Genomic DNA, 16001 nt, shown 5'->3' with positions numbered 1-16001 from the left:
ACATGGCAATCTCAGCTCCTGAATCTTTAGTTTGTAATGAGATGCAAACTAGAGTGTCATGGTCAAAGAATTTTGCCCCTTAATGTGTCTTTAAATCGAGGTTTTAATGCATATAAATTACAACCATTTAAATTAGCACAGTATATATTTTTAATTACTGTGAATGAGCTCTAGAGATATTATTTATGAGGAATCAAGTGAGATTTTATGGTGAGAACCTAAAAGGGGCTCCTTTCACTTAATTAATTAAAAGCAGCTCCACCAAAATCAGCAAAATGGTGTGACAGTAGGAGGGACCAGAGATTTCTCCTCTATCTTTACTGAGCACTGCTGAATTCCTTCACAAGCTGGTAATTAGCAGAAGGCTAATGCTAATGACTGCTGTCTGCCTCTTGTATCAAGCCTTAAAACATGGTCAGGTTTTTGAGGTTTTTAAGCTCAATGGAAAAGTCAAGGTATCTCAGTACCTGAGAACACAACATGGAGTCTTACATTCCTTTATTTTTCAGAAATAATAACAGAACTTCTTATCCACTGGGAGATACCTGGTCATCTAATTCCCCTTTCTTTGGAGAATATTTTAAGGACAAAAGACATGTGTTGACCTCTCAAAAACAGAATAAACATGTCCCTAAAAATAATGACTTCTTTAGGGAAAAGATTTTCCTGCTAAACACTGAAAGTGGAACTAAGCAACTAGATTTGCTTCAGATGAGTTGTAAACTGCCCTACTTCTGCAGAACATGGGAAATAAAAGTGGAATTTTATTTCATGTAATTGTAGATGGGACCAAGAAAATAGCCATTACTGACTGAAAACTGCCTCCTGGGCACTGTAGAGAGAAGTAAGTCCCAGTGTAACAGGACCAATAAAATGTCATGAAATATAAAGAAATGTCTGTGTCAGTGATTTTACAAAATTGTTTTGAGCAGCTACACGGTTTTGCTGGAGATTGCTTGCAGAATGGACTGGAAACACTTTTCCTAATGACCAATGTGCAATATAAAAGTCACATGATTTTCCTTCATGCCGTAGGGCTGGAAGTTCAGAATCTTAACCAAAACTTTTTTCCTCTGACTTGGAGCAGTATTGATAGCCCTAAGGACAGCTACACAATTTGGGCAGCTTTGTGAAAGAAGATCAGCTGCCTGCCATAGGAACCCAGATCTCAAAAAAGTCAACATGCAGCTGGCAGAAAAGACAAGCAAACACCCCAATGGTTTAATATAGCTATGAAATGTTGAGGTTGTCTTGATGAAAGCTCTGTTCTATCTGACTCAACTAAGGCAGACATTGTCACTTAGGACCAGAGGGCATATTCTGATCATCAGGTGAAAGTAGAACTTAATCCAGTTATTTTTATGAGGAGCCCTAGACATTGAGTCTAACTCAAGCCTATCTTTTGGAAAGACTTCAGTAAGTCACAGTGATTAATCACACTTGAAGTTTGAAAATGTGTATCTAGTTTCTAATTCAGATTGGTCTGGTTCTAGTTTCTATATATTAGTTCTTGTTTCATATTTACTGTTTGAGTTCTTGTTCAGTTCAGCTGAACTATTGTTGCGCTTACTATTTGTTCTTTGTGAAAGTGTTTATAATACAGACACTTTTTCATTTTCTTTTTGAACATGACAGAATATTTGGAGCTTTCTAGATCTAAATCTCATGCTGGACTCCTCCATATTGTGACTGTACTTTTGTAGATGAAGCTCTTCCCAATTTCAGTCTAGACCTGTGTCTAAGAAATAGAGAAAACAAGGCAAAATAAAGAGAGGAAATGGGATGCACAGGGAGAGATGTCAGAAACACAAAATCCTTGGTTCTGGCTGATGTCATGCCCAAGCACTTGCCAGGGTGTCCATGGTAAGGCTGGGTCACAGGCATGGCTTCACCCCACAAACTAGAACAGAGCTTTTGGGAAGAAGCAGAGGGGCCACCAGGAATTTCAAGGGAGGCATGGAAAATCTTTAGAAAATCCCTTGGGCATCCCTGTTTTCCAGGTGCAAAATTATTCCTGTGTTTTTCTCCCCGCTTCCTCTTCAAGAAAGGGAGTAAAGGATGAATTACCTGAGGGAATGGCATGAACCTGTGTCAGGGAAGGTTTTAGATGGATATCAGGAGAAGATTTTTCATCCAGAGGGTGCTTGAGCCCTGCAACAGGCTCCCCAGGGCAGTGCTCACAGCACCAAGCCTGACACAGTTGAAGAAGCATTTGGACAACAGTCTCAGGCACACGCTGTGAGCCTTGGGTTGTTCTGTGCAAGGCCAGGAGTTGAATTTTCATGATCCCTGTGGATCCCTTCCAACTGAGAATATTCTTTGATTCTACAAAAATTCAGTATTGCAGCATCTGTTTGCAATAATTTGCATCTTGTTTAAAAAATATTGGAAGTTAAAAAAAAAAAAAGAGATCTATAAATCACTTTGCAACCATGGAAAAGGCCATTGCATAAATAAGGAAACAGTGGAGAAAAAGGGAAGCTGTTAGATGCATTGCTGGCCAATATAAAAATTGCTACATATAGGACACTTAAACTGCAAGAAGGAATAAAAGACACTGAAAAATGAGGGAGAAAGCCAAGACACAACCTGAGGACCCAGACTAGCAAACTGGTCTCAGCTTACAAGGGTGACTGGAGCCATTCAGAAATGGAAAATAAAATTGTTGTTGAAGATGCAGCACCTGTTGGGACGTGCAGCATCAAAGGTGGCTGTGGAGCTGCCCTGGCAGCAGCAGTTTCCTGGAGGGGATTGTGAGTGACCTTCTTCCAACTGCCCCTGTGCCCATGGCCACATGTCCCAGAAACTCTGTGCACTTGGGGACTTCCCCTGTCAAGGTCAGCTTAGCTCTGCTTAGGCAGAGTGCCTGATTGCAGCTCCAAGGTGGTTGCACGAGCCTTGAAGGGAGCTCCACATGAAATCCATGTTGGCTGTAGTATTTTAGGTGCTAATAACCCATCTAAAGCTGTCTGGTGTCCCCAAAGATCACAGCAGGAGCCTTTTCTCACCAGTGCCACCGTGTGCCCTGCTTCCATATTTCTCTTGTGCAGCACTGGCGTGGGAGAAAGGAGAACTGCTCACAAGGAAACCTCTGAAGTTTAAAAACAGAAACAAAGTGGTTTTCCCAGTCTTTTATGCTTGGACATGCTGGAGTAATGTGACATGGAGGGATGTAAGGCTGGTTTCATTAGGTTCTCTGGCCTTATGCCCAGCTCTGTGCCTGCAGTGCCAGCCCAAGGTGATGGTGGTGGGCTCGGGGTGGCAGCCCAGGGTCAGCTCTGGGGTGTCCCTGTCCCAGCTGGACAGGGTCCCCTGTGTGCCATTTGTTGGGTCAGGGTGGCTCCAAGCCCTCAGGCCCCCCCCTGTGCCCCTTTGCAGGGCTGCTCTGTGCAGGGGGGGCAGCAGGTTGGGTGATGGCTTTGGGGACACCTCTGCAGTGCAGTCCCTGCAGTCCCTGCTGTACTGGGGCATGTCCCTGGTGTCTTGGGGCATGTCCCTTGGCCACAACCCCAAACTACTCTTGGGAGGAGCTGCTTTGGCCCCTTTGTCAGGCATATTGTGTCCACAGGGCTTTTAATGATTCAGGGGAATGTCTAAAGCAGGTGATCAGAACTGAAATTCACTGATAGCCCCTTCTCAATCCTTTTTTGCCAAGGTTAGCAAAAATTTTTTTGAAATTAAACCTGGATTCTATTTTGCTCTCTCCTCCTTTCTCCTCTGATCCTCTTCTTCCTTCTGTTCCATCTTCCCTGCAGAAAAAGAATCGCCACTCAGCTCAAGGGGGACTGTCCTCCAGAAGGAGCTGGGAATTAATCTTGTTGCTGAAATGAAGAATAGAAAAGTTCTTCAAAACTTTGTCATTTATTTATAAAATACAAGACTTATGATTTATTTTTCCTCCCTTTCTCATTAATCATTGTCCTCTTCAAGCATTCAGGAAATGTATGTCAGCCCCCCCAGATTCATTAAAAGGAATAAAAAGGTTTCCTTCTTCTGCCTTCTTCTGCTAAGTATTGTAGGACTGGACTTTACAGATGTTTTTGGAAAATATAATTTAAAAAAAAATGAACTATACCTTGAAAATTAAATAGAGCTTTAAGAAGAGTATCAGCTCTTTATCTGTTATATTAGTTATATTATATCTGTTATATTATATTATATCTGTTATTATATTATATTATATTATATTATATTATATTAATCATATTATCAGTTTTATTAGTGATAGAACTGTGTGATTTGGATTCTGGGTATAGTGTAAGAAAAAGGAAGCATAAATATCTTTGTTTAATGGATGTGCCCTCCAGGACCAAGGAGCCTTTGGTAACTCCTGCTTTGAAGCTGCTGCCAGGAGAATTCTTGTCCTGCCCACAAACACCTGCACCTGATGGGCATGGCAGGACATGGGGCTTTGCAGGGGCTCTGTGTAACTCCAGCATTGGTTGAAGTGCCCTTGACACCTCAAGTTACTGATTGCAAGCCTCTCCCAACACCTCCCAGTGAATGGCAGAAAGAGGGAAAGGTGACACAGGAGGGAAAAGTGGCTTCACTGCCATTAATTGACGGTGAAAACCTACTTGTATCATTTCCTCCAGCACAAATAGAGGTGAAAAACCTTGTTTCTGCTCTACAAGGCTATGGCTAAGATAGGCAGAGCTTTGATTAAAATGCGCTGGGAGAGTCAGGTGTGTGTTTTGGAGCCCAAAACATGGAATTGTTTGTCAGAAGTTGTACTAAGAGGGGAAAAACTTCCCAGGCTCCCAGTGGCACACCAGGATTGTAGAGAGCAGGGTATGAATTTCATTTTCTCTTTGAGCATCCACCGTAAAACACAATTTCTAGAGCTTTATTAAATGGCCCTGAGCATGAAAGTGGGTGCTACATATGTGTATATTACAAGTAATATTAATGTAGATGTGTTACAATAAATTTCCAATACATCTTCCTTTCTTTCTCCTCTTTCCCCTCATCTCCATTCTAACACATTTTTGAGGTGGAGCTGCTGAATCACATTTAGAGGGGCTGAGGGATTGTTTGTGTGTTTTCCTTCAAGGCAGCACTGTCTCTGGCAGCTGTGGTGCTGAAGATGGTCCTGAGCTCTTGCCAAGGACCTGTGGAGAGCTGAACTCCTGCTTGTCTCAGGAGCCTCCTGTGCTTGTGAAAAGACTTGGTGCTGTCCAGGGTCTGGATGAAAGTTATTGCTTGAATTTCTTGTAGTGAGAGACTGTCTCTCCACCTAGACAGGAAATCAGCATTCAAAAAGTTAATTTAAGACAGTAAAAATGTAGCATTTAGTGCAACTAAAGGTGTGCATGCACAGAGATAGGGGTCAGCTGTGAGCCTCCATCTGCGGTCCCTCTGCAGATGTGACCCTCTGCAGCTCTGCTCCCAGTGGATGCATTGCTCCACCTGCAAATGTGTTGGATGCTAGGGCTTGAAATTACTCTATATCTGCTCATTTCAATATATATGAACCTGACTAAAGCCTCAGACCTGGCTACTTCAATATCAAGAAATCTTCTCAATAGTCAAAAATTTCCTTGCTAAATTAGATCCATTTCTCTTTGGTTTTTACCTTCTTTCCTTTCTCACCCAAAGCTACCCCAGGTAATAGTGCATTTCAAAAATGGACATCTAAGACTATTTAGAATTATTTGAGTAGTTACCATGTAAGCTCTTACACTGCATTAACTTGCCCAGTTGATGTGTGTGTGGTCTGAGAGGACAATTTGTGGGCAGGGTTGCTTCTCCCCTGTACTCAAAGCAGGTTTTGGTACAGCTTTCTGTAACTTACATCTCTGTGTTTCAATGAATTTAGGATTCCCCTCTCTCATCAGTATATTTCTATATATTTTACTAATACAGTAAATCTAGTATATTTTACTAATTTTTGGAATTGTCCTGCCAAACTTTATGTTGCTGGTGGGGATGATGGGAAGAAGGACACAGGACACTTTAAATCCCACTGTTACAAATCTCTGTGCTGTAGGTAACTAAGACCATCTATATACCAGCCTCAAGGTGAAGGTGATAAATCTTACTCATCCTCAGGACACTTTGCCAAGTGACTGATTAAAAGCAATCTTCACAGGAATTGTTCTCTCTGCAACTGGCCCATAAAAATCCCAAACCAATCCCTCTTTTCTTAGTTACTCCAGTACCTGTAGTAGAAGAAAGCTGTTGGTTCCCCGAGAAGACTTGAATATTCTTCTTTTAAAGTTCTAGCACTACTCTTCACTGCTGGTCACGGTGCCCTGCAGGTATTCCATTCTGCTGAACATCAGGGCTACACAAGAATTAATTTTTTTTTCCTCAATGCCTTTTGGCTGCAGGTGTCAGTCTGCAGACAGAGTTTCTGGAGAAGGCATGTCCTGCCCCAGGAGAAAAAGCTGGAGCAAGCAGCAAGGCTGCCAGCAAAAGTGCTTTTTGGAGGTAGACAAGTGGCTGATTGGCAGTGCTGGGGAGGCAGGGGAGTATTTGGGTGGGGAAAGAAGGTATTGAAACAGAGAAGAGGTTTTAACTGTAAATGTATGGTGGGCATAAGGGAGACAAAACACTGCTTAAGAAATTGTGTGATTTAAAAAATACATTATTTGGCTGTCAAGTGAATTATAGAGGAGAAAGGGAGATTATTCATTAGATGCATCATAGCGACAGGACATAAAGGATTAGACATGCTGTGTGAGCCATAAAGCTTTCAACCAAGCAGGGAAAGAGTAATGATCTTGGTTTTATTGTGCTGTTTTCAGGCTGACAAAGTTCTAATTTTGTTCCAAAAATAAAGTTATGAACCAAATAGAAAGGGCTCTTGAATTGTGTAGGTTCACTTCTGTGATGGTGTTGACTGTGCAGAGACAGTTTGATCACTATCTGTCAGAGCTGCAGAGAAACCTCTGCTTCATGGGAGCCCAAATAATTCTCAAAACAAATGCAGATAAACTTTCTTGTTATTGATTAGCTTCCTGGCTTCTTTTATTTGCCTCTGCAGCCCCCTCTGTTAGTGCAGTGAATTGCTGGTGACTTGCAGGAGCTGGCAGGGTGACCTCAGCTTCTCAGGGGAGCAGGGCTGCGTTTGATGTGCCTCTGCTGGCTCTGCCCAGAGCCAGGAAATGCTGCTCCAAAAAGGGCCTCTCCTGCCTCTCACCCCCACTCTCCTGAGTCAGATAATCATCAGATAATCATCTGATATCTGCCCCACTGTCCTGGGCAGATAATTGTCAGCACCCAGGACATCCCTCTGGCTGTCCTGAGCAGCCAAGACCCCTGCCAGGGGGCTCAGAAGCCCTGGCACAGAGCCCAAGATGCCTGTGGTTTTGATTATGACCCATGGAGCAAATTACCAACCTTAGATGAAGATCAGCAAGCCCCAACAGTTTAGGTAGAATAATAGTGAAGTTATCACGGGGTGAAAAAGTAGATTTTGGGGTTTCTGGAATGGGGATTCAGCAGGGCAAGATGGAGGGATCTGGGCATGTCCAGCCTTTCTCCTTCTTCTTGGCCTCCATCTTCTGCTGTGATGTTGGCACTTTTGGATTGGTTTAGAGTAGAAGCTCACTGTCTAACATAGGTGATAGGTACTGGAAAGTAATTGTAAACATTGTACACGTAGTTTTTAGTATAAAGACATAACACAGCCCCTGGGGCAGGCAGAATCCCTCGGACTGTCTTGCTGAGCAGACCTTGGCAGGTCAGGAGGAAGAATTTTATAGATGAGATACAATAAACAACCTTGAGACCGAGAAATGAAGAGCCCTGACTCCTTCTTCAAGTGTTGGGCTGGGAAAAGAGACCTTGGAACTTTTCTAGGGGTCACTCTGACCAGCCAGAGATCCCAACTGATAATCATCTGTCAGCCAGGGGGAAAGTGCTGCTGCCACCTCCTCTGGCTGTGCCACTGCAGCACCACTGACCCCAGGCAGGCAGGAGCATCCAGGCTGCCTTTCACACAAACATCAAACCCAGTAAAAACAGGTGAGGGACCCGTGTCAAGCTGGAGAATTGACCTAACAAAGGAATAGCAGCGGCCTGGCTTCAGCTGGGACAGAGTTAATTGTTCTTAGCAGCTGGTACACTACTGTTTTGGATTTAGGATGAGAATAATGTTGATAACACACTGATGTTTTAATTGTTGCTCGACTGCTGCTCAGGGACCAGCCGGGCACTGTTCAGCAGGTGGTGAGCAGTTTGATTGTGCATCACTCGGTTTACTTGGGGCTTATTCCTCTCTTTCTTTTTGTTGTCTCCCTTTCCATCATCATTCTTAATGCTGTTGTTACAAGAATTTACTTTATTTCAATTATTAAACTGTTTTAATCTCAACCCAGAGGTTTTACCTTTTTCTGATTCTCCTCTCCGCCACACTGGGCTGGGGATGGAGTGAGCAGGCAGCTGCCTGGTATTTAGTTGCCATCTGGGGTTAAACCATGACAGCCAGGCACTTCAAGTCTATTGCTTCATATTTATTATGACTTGGATAGTCCCTTGATTGGCTGTGGGGGAAAACTTAAAATTAAATTCTAGAGCATTTTGTTGACTAGAGCAGCATGTTCTGCTCTTTTACAACACTCAGAACAAGGTAGTTGGTGAGGAATGTAAAAAAATAAACTTAACTCCTTTCTGTAAGCAAAATTAGAAACTCAGAGGAGCAATTTAACCTCCAGAGCTCACAAGAGGACAATATAACAGTGTGGTCACCTGCAATTTTTGAGTCATTCACTCCTTTGAATCACTCTTACGTGATTCACACAGGCTGAGTGAAAATGCAGACCTGCCCTGCTAGCTGCTATCTTTACTTCTTCCTTCAAGCTTTTCCCGTGTTTCTTAATTCTCTCCCTTCATTTACTTCACAGTAAATTTATCTGAATTTCTGAACTCCAGTTAACAAAGAGAAGGATGTATTAACTACACAATCAACATATAAGGGCTGTGACACATGATAGAAGCACCAGAAAGATAGTGAGATATTAAAAAGAAGTTATTCTGATTTATAAGCACTGGAGAGTTGCATTTTCACACCCTCTAAACAATTTGAAGGTTAGAAATGTACTTGAAAGAAACTTCACAAAGATTTCTTATATTTGCTCATTGGTGCTTTCATAACCTTCATGTCTTTCCCTTTCTCATGAGTTCCCACTGATGATAGCCTTAATTAAATCAGAAAATTTTGTTAGCAGTTCCTAAGTGTATTCTTCCTCTTTGGGTTGTATTGTACAATTAAATGAATTTCTTAGACTGTATTTCTTAAAATATCTGTTTCTTCCTGTAGCATATTCCCATTCTTGTCAGCAAGCCCTGTCAGCAGCTGAAGCAAGATCTTTCTCACCAGCTTTTTTTTTTTCCTTCTTCTTCTTTTTGGAGAGACATTGTTGCATAAAAACCAAATAGGAAATAACTATTTCTAAGCTTGAGCCACAAAAAACTTCAGCAGATCCTTTCTTCATTCCAAAAGGTTCCCTTACCTAAATGTTTTATCATTTACTCTTTAAGTGGGTCCCCTCTCTCATGCTGAGCCTCTTCTTCTCTGCCTAACTAATATTTCTTCATTAATCTCTTCATCAAATACAAAAAAAATGAGGTGTTGTGCATCATAATTTGGGAAAAAAACCTCATCAATCTCTTCTCTGGAAAAGAGATCATATTTAGTCATTTTATTCCATACTTCATCCCTCTTTCTTTTGTGTCTGGGTTTGCACTTTTGCATTCCAGCTTTGTTCTCAATCCTCCATAAAGTCCTATTAATTAAATGCCTTTCTCAGTCACTTCTTCCCACTATCTTAAATATGGATAAGCCTGGGAAAGGTCAGCAGCTTCAACTGCTCTTTTAATACAGAGTGGAGCCAGCTATAAAACAAAGCCCAGATAAAATCAAATCAAACCTGGAAGGACTGAGCTGAAAAGCAATAATTGCTTGGCTGTCCTCAACAGAACTACAGAAGTGCTTAATTTAAACCTGAAAACAAAACTGAGAGGATTATTGGCAAGAACTTGATGAAAGAAAACCCAGTTGATAATATTGATTGTAGTTGGCAATTTTTTCCTCCAGAAAGTGCTTTACAAACACTAATTAACCACGGTATTGCACAACCTGAGGATCTCTTGTAGCAGGGTTTTTTAGCTTTGGGTCTTCTGTGATATGTGGCCAAAGATTAAGCAAAGTATAGCAAAGCTTTTTCTAGCGGAGAAATGGACCCATTTTAATCTAGTGACCAGTTTTGGTGTGTGCTATTGTACTCTGCTTAATCAGGCAGCAGTCAGCACTTCTTGATGGAGGTGCATTTTTATTGCATTTTTATTGCATTGCACAAGGAATGCCCCAACAAAGGCAGGAATGATGCATCTGACACCATGTTTTCAGAAGGCTAATTTATTACTTATTTATTACTTATTTTACTATATTATATTAAAGAATACTATACTAAAGAATACAGAAAGGGTATTAACTGAATGCTAAAAAGATCATAATGAAAATTTGTGACTCTTTCCAGAGTCCTGACACAGCTTGACCCCAGTTGGCCAACAAGTGAAAACAACTCACACCAGAATGCAATGAAAGAATCACCTGTGGGTAAACAATCTCCAAACACATTCCCCCATGTGAGCACAACACAGGAGAAGCAAATGAAATAAAAATAGTTTTCCTTTTCTCTGAGGCTTCTCAGATTCCCAGCAGAAAAATCCTGGGCGAAGGGATTTTTTCAGAGAATGTGAATGCCATACATTTGTTCTTGTCTAATTAGGCCTTAAATAGGGGTAAAACATCATATTCACTCCCAGTCCTTGGGTGGAAGGGTTGGGAAGGAGAAGTGCTGGCAGTGGGCCATGTTGCTGGCTCTGCTTGGGTTTGGTTGTTTTGGGTTTTTTTTAAATTAAAGCTCCTTGGGGCTCTGTCTGTTTCTGCATATCCACAGAGGAGTCTGGAGGAGCCATCTAAGGTCCAACCACTGCTGAAAAGCACAGCAGTGCTGCTGTCTCTGCAGTGTTCACTCTTCCAACAAGTGAGTCCCTATGGTGGTGATCATGAGACTGGCCTGTAGAAAAGTTAAGCACAGTTCCAGTTACCAAGGGTGAATAAACAAAATTAAATAACTATTTCCTTTGCCTGCAGTCAAATTTGTCATGCATCACTGATATGGAGCCCCTCAAGATCTGAACCAAACTTGACAATTTTTTTTTTAAAGTTCTTAATCAGCAGCCATAGCTGGGCAGTTATGATTAAGCAATTGCATTGTGAACCTCATAGTCTTGGCTAATCTTTTGTTTTAAGGGAAAGGGAAGACAATCCCAAGAGAAATGGGCAGTCTGGACCAGAGCCACCAGGAGTGAAGTCAGCAGAACTGAGCAGCAACTGGGGGAAAGGTAATTCTGGCAGTGGGAGACCACAGCCACCAACCCCTGACCACCTGCTCAAAATGGACCCCAGGCTCAAATGGAGGGAAGAACTGTGCATGCAGGCTAATTAGCATGAGAAATGAGAGATAAGAACTAGCAAATAAGGGGCTGAGTACTGATTAATAAAAAATTATGTAATCTGTAACCAGGGGATGCCTTTGTTAAAATGTTTAATTAAAGTTTGGATGGTCAGGTAGCCAGCCTTTTATGGGTTACAACCCAGCTCCTGACTTGGCACGAACTAGGAAAAAATGTTAGAAATACCTCAGTGTGTGTGAATTGATGTTGAGCACCAGGTAATGAGCTGGCATTTGGGACAATGGAACTAAAAGCAGAGGAAATCTCAGTTTAAGTTTCTGTCTCCATCTCTCATTCTCACTGTGCAGCATAGCAGCAGCTGCCTAACCCAAAAAACTCAGTGGCCAGTTCTTCTTTATGATGGGTAAATCACCAAGCCTCACAGGTTTCAAAACACTTGGTAGCACACAGCCTGTCCTTCTCATACTCTCATGCATTAGGTACAACTGTTTATTTTCACTTTGACCACCGGTGTCTATCTTCCATCTCCAGCTTTGCTATTCCCAGAGATCTGAAATGAAAAGAGAGATATATTTTGAAGTGACAGCATCAGTTCTTTGCACTGATAAGTAAAACTGACCTGTCATTTTAGGTAGAAAAACCTGCTCTGCAGCCACACCACAGCATGGTCTTGCCCTGCTGTTGGGCAGGAGCAGCCTCAGCTGTGGCACTGCCCTGGAGCCACAGCAGGAATAAAAACCTCGTTGTTCTTCAAGCACTCAACACCTCAAAAACCTCTAAAGTCTTGTGATTTTGATGAAGACTTTGAGAAGAAGAGAGAAATCAAGAGTTTTATCTGGTACCAGTCTTCTCCATAGATATTGCAACTGATGCCTGTTTATTGCATCACAGCTCCTGCCTCATTGCTGCAAAGAGAAGAAAAGCAGGAGTGAGGTGTGGGACCTCAAACCAGCTTGGTTGTACCTCAGCCTGTGCTGGGGGAGCAGTGTCACTGGGGGAAGGGGGAAGAAAGCAATCCCATTTTGGGTAGAAGTCTGCCCAAGTGCTAGCTGCAGTCCCAGGTGGTGGGTTTGTTTTCCAGGCTCCAATAAAACCCATCTGTATGCAATCACTGCTGGACTAAATGGGGGGAGATTTGGTGAGCACATGTGTGCTCACACCAGGATTTTGAGTGGAGATGGAGCCTGCAGGAGCTGTAGCTCATAGCTCTGCCTCTGCCAGTGTGGAGGCAATGTGGGAAGCCAAGCACAAAACCTCAGACCCAGCTGACACTGACACTGTGCCTCCATTGTCACAACCCATTCATTTTCAAGCATTTTTAAATTTAGCACAGCTTATTAGAAGAAGGTGCTTAACTCCAGATGGTGTTACCTGGTTTTAAATGTCATTTCAAGGGGAAGGGCTGCTTCCCAAGGGCTCTGTGGTTTTCCAAGTTCCACTGCAAGTAAAGTAAAACTGAAAAGGTTTGGAGAAGGGTTGCCTAATGAATTGCATCCCAGCCAGGAGTAATTAAACAGGCCGTGGCTTCTCAGCATCAGTAGAGTCAGTAAGATGGGGAAGGTTCATTTGCTGGTCCTCGTAGATCAGTGTCATGAGACACCCCACAAAGCTACTGGGTGGCAGGTTTAAAATTAAAATAATGAAGTATGACTTCACATGGTTCATAATTCAGCTGCAGAACTCATTGCCACCAGCCACTGGGGGCCTATCACTCAAATGGCTTCCAGGGGAAATTAGCCTGTTCAGGGAAGAGAGCTCTGCCAGCACCTGCTAACAGCAGAGATTCTCACCCACAGCTGTGGTCAGGAGCCACAGAGCCAGTGCTTTCATGGAAGTATTGCTGTACATGCTCCTCTTCTTCTTCCATCCCCTAAAACATCCCAGCAGCTACCAGCAGAGGAACCAGGGTCTGATAGTGCTGCTATTACAGTACAAGGATTCCTCAGCCCCAGTCAGGAAGGGGATATTAAGCAGTACAAGTGCAAATAGCCACTCTACATCACATGTGCAGAGCAATGCTGGGTGTTGCAAGAAGGTGGGGACGCAGTGAGATAAATACAGAAATATATTTGAGCCTGCCCAAAATCATGTATCAGCATAAAAGGGGACTAAGGGCTTCCCTGGTCTCAGGCTTGTGATGGTGCTGTCCTTCAGTGTTGGGGCAAAGGAGCTGTATGATGCTAGAACAGGAAAATGAATTTTATGATAATTACCAAATAACACAGAGGGAAAAAAAAAACAACTATCTTCTTATGCTTGGTAATAGAAATACATTCAGTGCTTATAATGATCCCTCTAATCTGAGCAGGATCTGAGTTTTATGTTTTGGAAGAGAGGGAGTGCTCAGACATAATTCCAGTGCAGCTGCAGACAATGCTCTTTTGTGGCTGATTATCCATCCATAATTCAGGCTGGTGAATTCAGCCTTTTCAGTTTTGCACAGTCCATTTGCTTCCAGACTACTTAGGTTTTCCCCAGTATTTTAAGTGGTAGAAATCATGCCAGAAGGTGACAGTTCTGCAGTCTTACCCAGGTGTATGTTAGCTACCATCAGTGTCTGCCCCTAGAGTAGTGCTGAGAGCTCCTGCCTGGGAGCTGGGAAACTGGGATACAGCTGGCTCCTCAGCTTGTGTGAAGGTGCACTTCATTCCTGCTGGTGAAACCTCTCCTGTGTGCAGGAAAGGCAATCCCCAGTTATTACGTTGTAGGGAAAATACCAGCTGGAGAATCTGTGTAGCCCCGTGGTTTTGAGGTGTGAGTTTGGGTTGCCTTGAGAATAAAGCAGTCTTTGGGTTAAAAAAAAAATAATTTGGTGGCCCCACTGCAATTTTTGAGGTGGCAGACCTCTGGCTATGTGATTTATATATGATTTGCATATCCTGGGATGCTGAACTACTGTGTATCTTTTCCATGTCCTGGGCGTAGTTGGCAACTAGAGCAGCACTAGACAGAGCCAGGATGACCTGCAGCTGCTCTTACTTTACCTCTGCAGAAAAAGTTTTCTAATGATGCCTGAGTCCTGCTGACTCAGCACCTGATTTTTACATGGTTTTTTTTCAGGAAAAATAGCAGAATTTTTCAACCAGTTGACCTCATCCTCCCTCCTGACTTCGAAAAATCTATGAATCTGAAACACAGAAGATGAAGAAGGATTTCTGCTTGTGCCAAGAAAACCCTTTTATTTCTCAATGTTAATATTTCTAATTTACATTTACTGCTTGGGGGTTTAGAGATTATTTGGAACAGCAACTATGAACCCTCCTTCCACATATGCTGGGACAAGCAGCTATTTATAGCTTTTGATTTGCAGTTGGAGAAAGAACCATAAATATTCCCTACTTCAGCAGGAAAATAGTTCCAGCAATATAAAAAAAGAGCCTCAGTACATAGGAATGGCACAGGATTTGGGCTTCATTGATTTTGCTGTTTCAGCTAAGATTTATCTCTTTGAAGTTTCTGAGACTGGTACAGTCTTGTGTCCATTTTAAGACAGCAGAGCCCTATGTTAAGCTTTGCATCATTAACAGAATGGTGGGCAAAAAATGCTCTGTGAAAACAGCCCAAGCCCTTGGCTTTATGCTCCTGAATATTCTAGGAGGAGGAGGCCTAAAAATCACTGATGTGAAAGTTCTCTATGTGTTATTATGCCTTTGGGGACACAGTAATAATCTGTGATACCTCACCTTTTAACTAGTCATCTGTGATGGGGAGAGAGGGAAAAGGGCTGTAATTGTTCTGCATGTTTGTTAAAGGATTATTTCACTATGTATTTGATAAAATACAATCCCTCATGATCATATATAATTTTACAGTGTTAAAAATAAATATCACAATAGCTTTTTACAGTTTTTTTTTTTTATTTTAACATAGCTGGGTAGGTGTTTCATATGCAGTTTATTGAAGTTGTATTTTTGATGTCTCCAAGGGGGATGTGGAATTGCTCTTCCCTGGTTCAGAATTTCTCAACACACTTAGTGCACCTATTCTCTTATTTCTGTTGCATGCAGTTCCAGTGGAAATGAGTGTTCTTAATCCCAGCCAACTGAGATGCAAACATTTAAAATTAAATATAGTTACTCATTTTAAAAGGTCACTCTTGTCTTTTTATTAGTGCTATTTATTTCCTCCAACCTGTTTCACATTCAGATCACTGCAATGAAGAGCAGTGCAACCCAGAACAGCCAGAGCTGGGGCTGAGAGTGGAGGGGAGAATTCTGCCACATGTGGCTCCTTGGTCTTAATGTGTTGCCACTTATCCCTTGGGCTGTGCACAGTCTGCAGAGACAGGCCCAGTCCTCTGTGCATCTTCTCTCAAAATCTTTTCTGCACTCCTGAATGGTTGGTTTGCTGCAGTGATGTGCATAGGCTCTATTGCTCGTGGTGGATTTCTGCTCTGAGCTATGTGGACTGCACAATGCTTTGAGATTCCAAACCAAATGGAGATTCACACTGTCTGATTCTCCTGAGCCCTGTACCCCTGGGTGTAGTTAACTCCTGGGAAATGCCAGCAGCTCCAAATAAGAATGGGAAGCTTCTAAAGGCTGAAATAAGGCTCAAGGCAGCAGGATGTTTTT

The 16001-nt window shown here is 42.4% G+C and overlaps 1 long non-coding RNA gene across 1 annotated transcript in view; it reads left to right on the top strand.

Annotated features, from left to right (window-relative positions):
• The window catches only part of LOC118684610 (uncharacterized), a 31840-nt gene extending 16320 nt beyond the window's left edge, over positions 1–15520 (top strand). The window contains exon 2 of the long non-coding RNA XR_004979875.1: positions 14488–15520. This is a non-coding gene — a long non-coding RNA (uncharacterized LOC118684610). The remainder of the gene's footprint in view (positions 1–14487) is intronic.
• Positions 15521–16001: the final 481 nt, after the last annotated feature.

Source organism: Molothrus ater, chromosome 3 (genome assembly GCF_012460135.2).
Source record: "Molothrus ater isolate BHLD 08-10-18 breed brown headed cowbird chromosome 3, BPBGC_Mater_1.1, whole genome shotgun sequence".
Taxonomy (NCBI): Eukaryota; Metazoa; Chordata; class Aves; order Passeriformes; family Icteridae; genus Molothrus; species Molothrus ater.
The sequence above is the reverse complement of the archived record's forward strand: the minus strand, read 5'-3'. Positions and strand labels throughout refer to the sequence as shown.